Here is a 12,798-nt window from a genome sequence, read left to right on the forward strand (position 1 = left end):
TGTGCTAATTTTCTTTTCTTTTCTTTTTTTGTGGATACAGGGTCTTGCTATGTTGCCATTCTCTTTTCTTTATAATACTGGAAAGTATATATCCTAAGAACAAAAAATATTATCTTACCGATCAATGGTATGGTTATAAAATTTAGGGAATTTAACATTGATACATTACTTCAATCTACCACCTACATTCTAATTTTGTCAATTGTCCCAATACTGTCTTTATAGAAATTCTTTTCCATGTAGGATCTAGTTTAGGATCTTGTATTAGGAATCTTGTCAAGTCTTTGTAATGTCCTTTTATCTGGATGACTTTCTCAACCCTTCTTTGTCTTTCATGCCCCTGACATGTTCTAAGAGTAGGTCAATTATTTTACAGAATGTTTATCAGTTTGGGTTTGTTTGATGCTTATTCAGGATTAGATTTAGATTACGCATTTTTTGCCAGGATGTTACCCAAGTGGTGTTGTATTCTTTTCAGGATGTCATCTCCAGAGGTATACAAAGTCCATCTGCCCCTCATTGGTGATGTTAATTTTGATCACCTGGTCAAGGTATTGTCGGGCTTCCCTACTGATGTACAATATTTTAATAATAAGGGAAAATTATTTGAAAGTAATATATTATAAAACATCACATTACAATAATTGGGAACTGAATTTAAATGAAAAATTGTATGTCATGCTCTCCTGTTTGTACAAAGAACACTTACTACACCACACTGGTCGCACTGAACTTGAGAGATAAAATAGGACTTGAAAGCATCATGTTGCAGAAAAGAGACTAAGGTTTGGAGAGGTAAAGTCAGTTGCCCAATCTTAGTGTCAGAGCCAGGACTAGGACCAGAATACGCTCTACCTGATCTGCCACCCATCGCGCTCCACAGTTCCACAGCTCCACAGCACTCAAGAGCCACAACATAACAAATGCTTCTCCCTGCTTAGCTCTCACCCAAGAACTCTTCGAAAGAAATTCCTTCCCTCCCTTCCTTGTCACTTAATATAATTGTAAGACTCCAAGTCTTCAGTCCAGACTCCAGATCTGTTCACATTAAAATGCAATCCAGGTCCAAACTGGAAGTGAGTTTCCTGTTTTATCACTTAAATGAGTTACCTTAATCCTTGGTTATCTCAGCAGACTTTCTTCTCACTGCTCACTGGTCATACTTGAAGCCAGCCAAGAATGAGATAAAGAGGCTAGGCTACAGTATGCTGGATTCATTCCACAGAGGTGTCTTTGTATGCTTGTGAGTAGAAGAGTAATGATGTTTTTTTCCTGGCTTGAAACAGAATCAACTGTGCTATTTTGAAATCTACCAAAGGCAGACAGCCCAAGAACCTATAATTGTAGAGAGACACAGTTACAGTTTTTTCTGGCATCCGTGTCTGTGTGTGTAGGTTGTGAAAAGCAACACTGGCCTAGCAGTAGATTTAGCACCAAGAGAGCTGAGATTTAGTCCCAGGACTGTCAGTAACATATTCCCTGTATTGCCATTTTGTTCACAATAGCAAGTAGTGACCATTCTGTGCCTCTGCTTCTCCAATCAGTGATAAGAAGAGCTGCTCTTACATACGCACACTGGTATTCCATGAAGACAAATAGAGCACAGTGAAGGGAAAAAAGCTTACTGGTTCTTCCCCTTAGTGGCTGTGGGTTATGAGCAGAATTGTGTCACTGCCAAATTCATATGTGGAAGCCCTAACCCCTGGTATGTGAATGTATTTGGAGATAGGGTCTTTAAAGAGGTAATTAATTTAATTTTTTTATTTTTTATTTTATTTTAAGATGTTTGATTTATTGTTAATAACCCTTCATTGTGTATTTTATACCATCTCAAGTCACAGAAAACTGCAAAGCTGAAATTCAACATTGGCTAGTGTCAAATGATTCCTTTTAAAAAAAAAAGATTTTGGTTTTAGGAGTGAAACAAATGGATCATGGAGAATGAATGCAGTAGATCATTACACAAGTGATCAGTCAGCATCTTTGCCTCCACATTAAGGTTACTGAGTGAATAGCTCGGATTTATAATATCTGAATTTCATGCCAGCGTAAAATCCACAACGTAGCCTGAGTTATCATGAGACAATAGGAAGAAAGTATGATGATAATACATCCATCCAAATGCTACATAAACGAAAACACTGTGAGAAAGTTGGCTGAGCATGTGAATAATCTAATTCATAATGTCGCCAAAAAGCCATACAATGATTTAGGGGAAATAATGAATGAAGATAAAGACATATATAATTTAAGATATATATGTATCACATATATTTCAGTCTTTAGACTTAAAGTGTGTTAGACTTGCCTAGATAGTTGTCCACTAAAAGATAAAATACTCTGTTTTTTTCTGCTACTGTTGGAGACATTCTTATACAGTTTCATTAAAGTTATTAAGTTTGAAAATGTACGTTTCTCATATTTTTCTAAAGAAATTTCTGATGTAGTGAAATTGCATTAACTTTCAAGGTAGACAAACCAGTCCTATGACATACTAGCTACATTGACTTGAGTAAGTTTTAATTCTTTATTTTGTTAGTTTTCCATTTTATTACAAATAGAATTATGAAATGACAACTAAATCGGTAATTAATTTAAAATGAAATCATGAGGGTGGGCCTTCATCCCAAAGACCATGTGAAGTGACAGAGAGAAGGTAGCCATCCACTAGACAAGAAGAGAGGCTTCAGAAGAAGGTGCCACCTGCGATGACACTGATCTTGGACTGCTGGCTTTCAGAGCTGTGAGAATATATATTTCTGTTGTTTATGGCACCTGACCTGTGGGACTTTGTTATGGCAACCCAAGCAAACTAATCCAGGGACCCCAGGAAAGTTACTTAACCCTTCTAGGCAGGATAAGTGACATAATTTTCAGGGTCCAGCGTAAGCGAAAATGTGGGGTCCCTTACTAAAAAGTTACTAAGAATTTCAAGACAACAACAGTCAAGCATTAAACCAAGTGTGGGGACTGCCCTAAGCAACCCCATGCAACTGCACATGTCACCCACCCATGGAGCTGATTCTGGTTCTAGGCCTTAGTTTTGTCATCTGGAAAGTGGGGATAGTAATTGCACTTACTTTTAGGGCTGTTCAGAAGATTAAATCAGATTCCAGGACTAAGCTTTCAGAGTACACAAAAGGGCAACCCAGAAAGGTGTTCAAAATTTGACATTAATTGTCACGCCTGGATTGAGTTCCAGGATTACAAGAAAGAATAGTTTGTTTTCTTTTTCTCCATTTATGGTCAATGAGCCATTCGTCAGTGGGAAGAGAGAGTGGGCTTGGGGAGGAGAGAGCATGGATATTTTAAAGCTGAGAGATTCTGCTGGGGTGAATAATGCAGATTGTTTGATGATTTGCTTGCTTATAGTCTGAGGGTCTCTGCTCCAGGGCAAGTGACTTCTTTCTTCTCCTCCTTCTCTCTTGCCTGCTACCCAGGAAGTATGCTCCACGGCAAGTGGCATTTGGACTCCAGAGCCTCCGTGTTGTCGCCTGACTTTCTGACAAAAGTGTTATTATTTCCACATATATGACTCTTTTATTCTATAAATAAATAAAGCTTTAGAAATCAGCTGAACACAACACTGATGTCTAAAATAGGACAGAATAAATAAAGCTGATCCTTATAAGATGAATCCACATTAGAAGGTAAAGAAAGAGGATTTGGAGTGACATTTTGAAAGGAGGCATTTATTTTATTTGACATATTTATTATCTTCTAAAATAACTTAGAAGCCAGGAGGTTGAATGGATTGGAATAAAATGCCCAACACGAAAGCTTTTTCAAACAATAATATGATATGGCAATAATTTTTAGTATAAAACAAAGTTCTAACTGAATCTTCTGCTGGTATTTTGGTGGATTTCATAGCATAGTGAACAAAAGAAATCTTAGTGGTTCTTCTTTGCAATTCAACCTCTCCCAAAAAGGGGTTGAATCCAGGGTCCAACTCTTTTCCTTGTTAACATGATGATGTGTAGCCACCCCAGAACAATCGAGTTCAACTTTCATGTAACGAGCTGTTTTTCTGTCTCAACAGACGTCAGGTCATGTAACCAGAGTGTGCCCAGATGAACCAAATGCGCAACAATAGGGGGAACTTAAATGCTCTGAAGGAGGATTGGAGACTGAATTAAGAAATGGATACTTCATGGCCAGATCCAGGATCCAATCAAATCGAGTTCTGGTGTCCCCATGGCAGCATGCAGTCAGATCATGCCTTCCGACATTACCTCATTGCAAGATCCAATTCGATCACACCTCATTACCCTATGGTTATAAAACCTGGCTCAGCCCCCAGCTCAGAGATATAATGCTTTGAGAACTAGTCCTGTTTTCCTTATGTGTTACATTAATTTTTAAAATCCCCTTATTAAATCCTCCTTGGTTGTGGCCATTGGGTTAACACCTGCCCAGTGACCAAATCTAACTGTTGTGTGGGTAACAGATGGAATCACTAAGTCACGATATCCATTGATTGCCCTTTTGATAAGAAAGCTCAGAGCTTTACAAACCAGTCCTGTAAGAAGCAGCATCTTTCCTTATACTACTGGGTACTCTCATAAATGTAACTCAATAAAAGTAAAATAGGGTTGATTGAGGGAAGTTTTTTGTTTGTCTGTTTGTTTTGAGACGGAGTCTCACTCTATTGCCCAGGCTGGAGTGCAATGGCATGATCTAGGTTCGCTGCAACCTCCGCCTCCTGGGTTCGAGCGATTCTCCTGCCTCAGTCCCCTGAGTAGCTGGGATTACAGGCGTGTGCCATCATGCTTGGCTAATTTTTGTATTTTTAGTAGAGATGGGTTTCACCATGTTGGTCAGGCCGGTCAGGCTGGTCTCAAACTCTTGACCTCGTGATCCGCCCGCCTTGGCCTCCCAAAGTGCTGGGATTACAGGCATGAGCCAACATGCCTGGGTTTTTTTGTTTGTTTTGTTTCCATTTTGTTTAGTAACATGAGATATGCTATGCCCTGACTCTATTCTCATTATAGTTAAAATTAATAAATCTAAACTCCTTCAAGACCCTAAGTGATCTGGCTGCTGATACGAGAGGCTGTTGAAAGATAAAACAATATTCAAGTTTCTTTTCTGTTGGCCCTTTGTTCATTGCCCCTGTAATCATAGCTTCTTCACGCTAGTTGCTTAGGGAAGGAATGAAGTAGGACAGAGCCATGTAATTAATATAATGATATTTAATTAATATGCAAAGATAATTATATGTTGTAAACTAATATATTCTAAAATTCCCGCAATGTGTGGCAAAAATATACCACCAAGACAGACTGAGGTTGACCTAAAGTAATGTCACAATGTTACGTGATTTAGAGACAAACTTAATCTTGCTCACCAGATTACATATTAGAACTTTCACCTCATTTCAGAATAAAAACACTTCACTTTGCTCTATTTTTTTCAGGGAAGGTAAAATGCTCTCACATTTATTGTCTCGTTTAAAGTCACAGTGTTCGTTAAGCGCTTTCAAGTAGTAAGGCATTAAAAGTATTCAGATTACCTCAGGTAATAGAAATTTAGTGTGAGACTACCTGAGGAAGGAAGGAAATGCAGGAAAACCACTGAACCGTCCAGCCTCATGAGAACTGGTGCACAATCCAGGATTCCAGAGTGAATCTACTAGTCTATCATTCTTACAGCTGAGCTTCTCTCAGCACAGACCCTACTGCCAAACTCGGTTGTATTATGCTACTTCCTAGTTATGTGACCTTGGGCAAGTTACTTAAGCTCTCTGTGGCTTGGTTTTCTCATCTGTAAAGTAGAAACAGGGTTGAAGGTAATATATTTAAAGGCATTTAAAATACAGGTTGAGTCTCCCTTATCTGAACTGCTTGGGACCAGAAGTGTTTAGGATTTCAATATTTTTTTTTTTTTTCAGATTTTGGAATATTTGGATTTTACTTACAGGTTCTTGTAAGTAACTTGCCAGCATCCCTAATCTAAAAATCTGAAATCCAAATTGCTCCAATGGACATTTCCTTTGACCATCATGTTGGCACTCAAAATTTCAGATTTTGGTGCATTTTGAATTTCGGATTTTCAGATTAGAAATGCTCAACCTGTAGTACCTGGCACACAAAAATAGGCATACGTTCGCTATCATCATTACCATTTTAATTATTGCTGTCCTATTTTTGATGCCTTCAGTAGTGTCCACCATCCCTGTGGCATCCACTGCCCCATGGCTCCTGACTACTACTTTTTCTAGGTGTGACTCTCAGCACCTACTACCCTTTTCTGCTTTATGTTTTACTTCAGCTCCTGTCTCCTTTCTTCTGATTTCATCTTCTAGACCTCATGCTTTTACTTACTACTCTGTGCATGACCTTTATTCATTCTGTATATGACCTTTATTTCATGTGCCTCCTTGCTTCTGCTCTACTCTATGGTCTGGTTTTTCTAGACATATTTGATGTGTCATATTAAATGTCTTGAGGGAAGATATACACAGCCCAGTTAGTGGGTGTTCAGTATAGACCTCTGCTGAACAGTTCCTGTGCCTGTTTGCCCCAGGCCATTGACAAGTTTATAGCTGGCTATCTTCATTCAGGTGGGAATCCGTGCTTCAATCAGTGCTATTGAAGGGTCGTAGGAAGGTCGCTGGGGAATCCTGGGTGTAGAGAGCCATTTCAGACTCTCAGAAGGAAATTGTGCAGTTAGCAGCGTCAGGGTTTCATGGAACATCCTTTTTTAGTTTGTTTGCATTAACGCCATCCCAATCACAGATGAAAAAACTGAAGCTTGAAATTGTCAAATGATGCTGGGTCTTATAATTCAGAGCACACACTTAATTTTATCAAAGAGGAGGTGCTATTTCTTACACTTTGTTTTATTCAGAAATGGGTGATGATCTTTTTTTCAGAAATGAATGTAAAAGGCACTAATATGGCTATTACATTATGTATAATTCAGAATTCAAACCATATAGGGTCAAATGGAAATTAAAGTGAAGTAAGATTAAGAGGTTTAAAGCCTTTAAAAGATGGACATAGTGGCTGGGCACGGTGGCTCACGCCTGTAATCTCAGCACTTTGGGAGGCAGAGGCGGGCAAATCACGAGGTCTGGAGTTCGAGACCAGCCTGACCAACATGGTGACACCCATCTCTACTAAAAATACAAAAAATTAGCTGGGCATGATGGCAGGTGCCTGTAACCCCAGCTACTCAGAAGGCTGAGGCAGGAGAATTGCTTGAACCCAGGAGGCGGAGTTTGCAGTGAGCTGAGATCACTTCATTGCACTCTAGCCCAGGCGACAGTGTGAGACTGTCTCAAGAAAAAAAAAAAAAAAAAAAAAAAAAAAAAAAAAGACAGACATACTAAAGTGATAGTTAGGATACTTTCTCATTGCTTCCTTAACACCCTGGCTAGTTTAACAAACCACAGTACTAATTATCTGGCAATTCAGATGCTGTACAGTCAGCATCCTTTAGTGGAAAGGAATTTTTGAAGATAGAATCTGGAAGAGCAAGGGAAAGTAGCAGAGAATCTAATTTTTATGGGACTTGGGAGATAGATGCTGTATCCTGAAGATTTATCAGCAACTTGTTTCAACGTGCCAGGAAAATTTCTTCAATGAAAGCATTTGTTTAAGCCAATTTTTCCATCATCATCTTACATCTGTTTTTAGCTAAAATTTATTCCTCTTAGTCTTCTTTGACAGAAATGTCTGGGTTAAAGTTAACCCGCCATTTTAAAATGTAAGTTCTAGTTAAGTAAAAGAATTCTAGTTAAATATTAGGAAAGACTAAAGAGACAATAAATTAATGATTGTCTAGGTGACAGGTGAGTGAAGTAGAAATTAATGGATCAGTTTGAAGCCTGGGAATTATATATATGGCACTGGTCCAGGAAATGTCAAGTTGGGTAAATTTTGATCAGTAGTGAGCCATGATATATTATTTGAAAACTGAGCCCTATTTAATATTGTGGCAGGTGGAAATCAAGGGGGGGACTTACTGGTTTTGAGTAATGCTCTGTTGTTACTGGGCATGTTCCTAAGACTTTGAAGAGGCTTATCCACAGTGCATGTTGATAGGAAGGATGGCGGTGCTCTCCCACCCAAAGGTTTGACCGCTGTAGAAAGGCTTGGGCCGGTTGGGGCAGACACTATGCAGATCACCTGGATTCAGTGAAAAACAGAAATTGCTCCTGTGTATTGAAAAGGCTGGCTCCCTATCTTGTTGACCTCTCTCAGAATACAGAAACCAGACATACTTTTTAGGAGATTCAATTAACGAAGTTTGTAATGAGGTTAATTGTTTAAGGGAATTTAATTTGTTTAATTTAGTCATTCGTTGAACATTAATCAAAGACCATGAAAACCAATTATCCTTATTTTTAATTAAATTTTTTTCAACTTATAAATAGGCTAATAAAATGAGTAAGTTGAATGTAACTAGATGTTTAGATGTATCTGGTTGGTAACCAGAGAATAACCAGCACAATTGGGTTGCAAGGAAGAATTGATTAAAATAAGACTCCCCACTTGGAGCAAGATATTGTGCCTACTTCTAACCCATCTCTGTGAGCAAGAAGAGAATGGGGAGGAGGGGGATTCAGAAATGATGTCAACGGTGAGAGCTAGGTAGTGGCTTAGTATTCAATGAAAGGATATTAAAATAATGTCTGGATTATCACCAATGCCGTGCTTAGGATCAGACAGAATAAGCAGTAATTTCCTTTAGAAGGAATTCTAAAGCTAAGCTTGTTTCATTTGGATTTGGGTTCATGATTTATACCATGTGTTTAACCCACTCTTTGTTTGGCAGTGTAACTGGGATAACAACAACTGGAGGCACGCCGATCCTTTGTGATCAGTCTGGTCAAGTTATTCCTGAACTTCTGAAGACCTAGACCATAACAGGTTATGAGCAAAAGACAGCATTCATTCATTCATTCATTCATTCATTTGGTGAATCTTTAATCAGTATCTATGGACAAAACATGGTTCTAGATCCTATAAAGGATGTAAAGATGAAATAAATTAGCATTCTGTTCTTGAGGGCTGTAAGAAACTTGCAGCCAGAAAGGAACATAAGGCACCTATAAAAATAATAGTATGATTGTTTTATGTCATAGGAAAGAGGAAAATAGTTTGCTTATGACCTATGATGTGTCAGGCAAGGTGCTCTGTCATCTTGCATATGACATCTTGTCAGATTCTTGCAACAACACTGTAAGGTAGATTTTTGTAGAAACGGGCAAAAATCACAGTGAGGACATATTATTAGGGAATATGGGTGCAAAGTCATGCAGTTCATGCACTGTGGGGATATGAAGAAGAGTGGAAAATAAGTTCAGAAAGGTAAGTTGGGGGCAAGGATGTGAAGGCTTTTGGACACCAGTCAAGAAAGTTTGATGAGTTTTGTTCCTTGGTAAAGGGAGAGTCATTTAAGTTTTTAGAGTCAGGAGTGATCAGGGTTGTGCTTTAGAGAGCTGCACCTGGAAGCCTATAAAGCCCAGACAGGCAAATGACGTGGACTTGATGAGTAGGGTGAGCCTCTTCTGGCATCCGTATCCAAAGTAGGGGAGGTGTCCTCATGCCTGCTCAGATTTGAGGATGGAGTAACAGAAAGAGTCAGTTTGTTCTGTTACTGCAAAGGGCAGAAGTGACAGTGTAAACTGTGGACAATCAATGCTTTAGAAATAGAAAGACAAAATAGGTTTGGAGTCAAATAGACCTTGGTTTCTTTTTCTTTTTCTTTTCTTTTTTTTGAGACAGAGTCTTGCTCTGTCACCTGGCTGGAGTGCAGTGGCGCGATCTTGGCTCACTGCAACCTCCACCTCCCGGGTTCAAGCCATTCTCCTGGCTCAGCCTCCCGAGTAGCTGGAATTACAGGTGCCCACCACCATGCCCAGCTAATTTTTGTATTTTTAGTAGAGATGGAGTTTCACCGTGTTGTTTCTCCTGACCTCGTGATCCGCCCGCCTCGGACTCCGAAAGTGCTGGGATTACAGGCATGAGCCATTGCGCCCGGCCCCTAGACCTTGGTTTGAATCCCAGTTCTGGGCGATCTGGAGCAATTTACTTGTACAACCCTGGAGAGTCTTTGATTTCTCATGTCAAAATGATGCTAGTAACACTTACAGGATGTTTGTGAGGATTACATGAGACACAAGACAGATGTCTTTGGGGAGAAAGTCAGTAAAGCAGGATCCAGATGGAGATGAGAAAGATCTTTAATGGTGGGCTGCTTGCTTCTTTGTGTGTTACTGGTTGCCAGATGAGTTCAAGCAGGGGCTGGAAGCTACCTGTAAGGAATGCTGATGAAGGGTTTCTTGCATTTTAATAGTGGTTGCATCAAATGACTTTTAGGATCCATTTCAAGTTCTAATTGAGGAGGTTTTCTCCTGCTCTGCAGTGTCTCTTGCTTCCTACCCCCCAATAGTGGTACTCTTTGGCAAAAAGTTACCAAAGGTAAGGCTGGTCATAGGAATAACTACGCAGAAAATATCTAGACCTACAGAGTAAATTAGCATTGAAACCATAGGAATCATAAATGATCATTTGCACTAAGCCAGCCAGGAGCCGGGATAGTGAGTAAGTTCTGGCTACCTTCTCATCAGGCAACCTGTGTTGCTTCTGCTGCACTATCCTGATTTTTTTGGAGTTTCCCCAAGATACCCAGAGGCCGGTGATTTCAGTATGTTTATTTAAGGGTTACACTGTCTTCAAAAAATGAAGTACCATGGTGAAGCCTAAATGTAGAGCAGATCAAAGAGCTGTAACTCTGGTTAAAGGGAGGGGGAAGGGGGCTGAAATCTCAACCATTGGTTCCTTCCTCACCCACTCTCTAACCTCTAGCTTGAACATTACTGCTCCAAACCTGGCCTGTTTTCAGCCTTCCCTTTAAGTCTTTTGTTTTCTGGATTCTGGATGGCAGCTGTTATCACTCCAGCTGCAGAGAGGATGGGAGGCGACTTCCTGTTTTTCTATCCTGCCATCTCTGTGGGGGTGGGACATTCCCTCCCCATCTCCTGCGGCTGGCTGTAGTTTTGGAAAAATGTGAGCCTGGATGCGGCTGTCCTGACTAGGGCTGTAGGAATGACTGGTAGCCACCCAGCCTCTGTTTGAAGGCGTCTGGGAGCAAGACAGGCAACAGACACTGATGGACAAGTTGTGTCCCTGACTGTGGGACAGGGAAGGGTGAGTAGCTAAGAGAGAGGTGAAGTAGTTGGTCCAGAAGTGATCGGAGGGAGTTAAGGGTGTTGAACAAACGGTAGGCAGGGGTGTGGGAGAACAGAAGGGCTCTGGCCAAAGCATAAAAAGATAGAAAGAGAGAGAGAGGAAAAAAAGAACAAGAAGAAACAGTTAAAGTTTTTGTCTGAGATATTATTTGGGGATACAGTGCATTTAAAGAATGGAAGAGAATAGAAATGATACAATGATCCATTTTCTCATGCCCTGTATTTTTATTGAGCCTTTTCCTTGAATTGGGTACAAGGAATATAAAGAAGTCCTATAAGCAATATGCTTGCTCTTCAGAGTTTGGGAAGGCAGGAAAGGCATTTAACTGGACATGTATAACCACATGTTTACACATCTGTACAATCTCAATCCTTATAACAACCTTTAACATAGGTATTGTCAGCCCTCTTTTAAAGAGGAGGTAACTGAGATTAGGGATGGATGTTTTAGTGACTTGCCCAAAGTTACCCAATAGATAAGTGGCAGAGCCAGGCCAAGAACCTTGAGTCCTTTTTTCTGTCTGCTGTAACACACAGCTAAGTCTTGGCACAGGACAAGGACTTTAATTAGGCTTTGAGAGAAGGGTGGGACTTAACACACAGATGAGTGGGGATTCCGGTTAGGCCGAAAGGTGAGAACGAAGCAGGGATCTGTGAGTAGACCTGTTTTGACTACAGAGGGGGTTTCCTGGGAGCGAAGTGGGAGATAAGCTGGGAAAGGGAAGTAGAAGCCAGATAAGGGAGAGTTTTAAATGGCTAGAAAAGAATTGCCTGGAAAGGGGGACCTGATTTAGAGGGGAAGAGGTTGATGACAAAACCAAACATTTTAGAAAACTCATCTGGTAGTGGTACAGAGAAAGAATTAGAATTGGGGGAAACTGGAGTCAGAAATTCAAGTCAGGAGTTTGGGATAGTGCAGGTCTGACAAGCAACAAGAGGGTAATGATACAAAGTAGGTCTGTGAGCGCAGTGGCCCAAGCCTGTGGATTTCTTGTAGCATTCTATTGTTTGAAAAAGTATAAATTATGGACACTCAATACTTGAGATATGGAAAGAAAAACAATGGCTTTGGAGTCAAATAGACCTTGGTTTCAATCCAAGTTCTGGGTGATCTGGATAAATTTACTTACATAACTTTGATGAGCCTTTGATTCCTTATGTTAAAACAGGGCTAATAACACTCAATTTACAGGATGATTGGGAAGATTAAACAAGACGCAATGCTGGATTCTGTGCATCCCTCTACAATTTTTGGCAGATCAGTGAAATGTATGGCATGTCATCAATCAAAAAACAATGAAGCCTGGTGCGGTGGCTCACGCCTGTAATCCCAGCGGTTTGTGAGGCAGAGGCGGGCGGACCACTCGAGGTCAGGATTTCGAGACCAGCCAGGCCAACATGGCAGAAACCCCCTCTACTAAAAACACAAACATTAGCTAGGTGTGGTGGTGGGCGCCTGTAGTCCCAGCTACTCGGAGGATGAGGCAGTAGAATCACTTGAACCCGGGAGGAGGAGGTTGCTGTGAGCCAGATCATGCCACTGCACTCCAGCCTGGGTGACAGAGTGAGCTGTTTTTTTTTTTTTTTTTTTTTTT

This window comes from Rhinopithecus bieti, unplaced genomic scaffold (assembly GCF_001698545.2).
Source record: "Rhinopithecus bieti isolate Rb0 unplaced genomic scaffold, ASM169854v2 scaffold_7884, whole genome shotgun sequence".
Taxonomy (NCBI): Eukaryota; Metazoa; Chordata; class Mammalia; order Primates; family Cercopithecidae; genus Rhinopithecus; species Rhinopithecus bieti.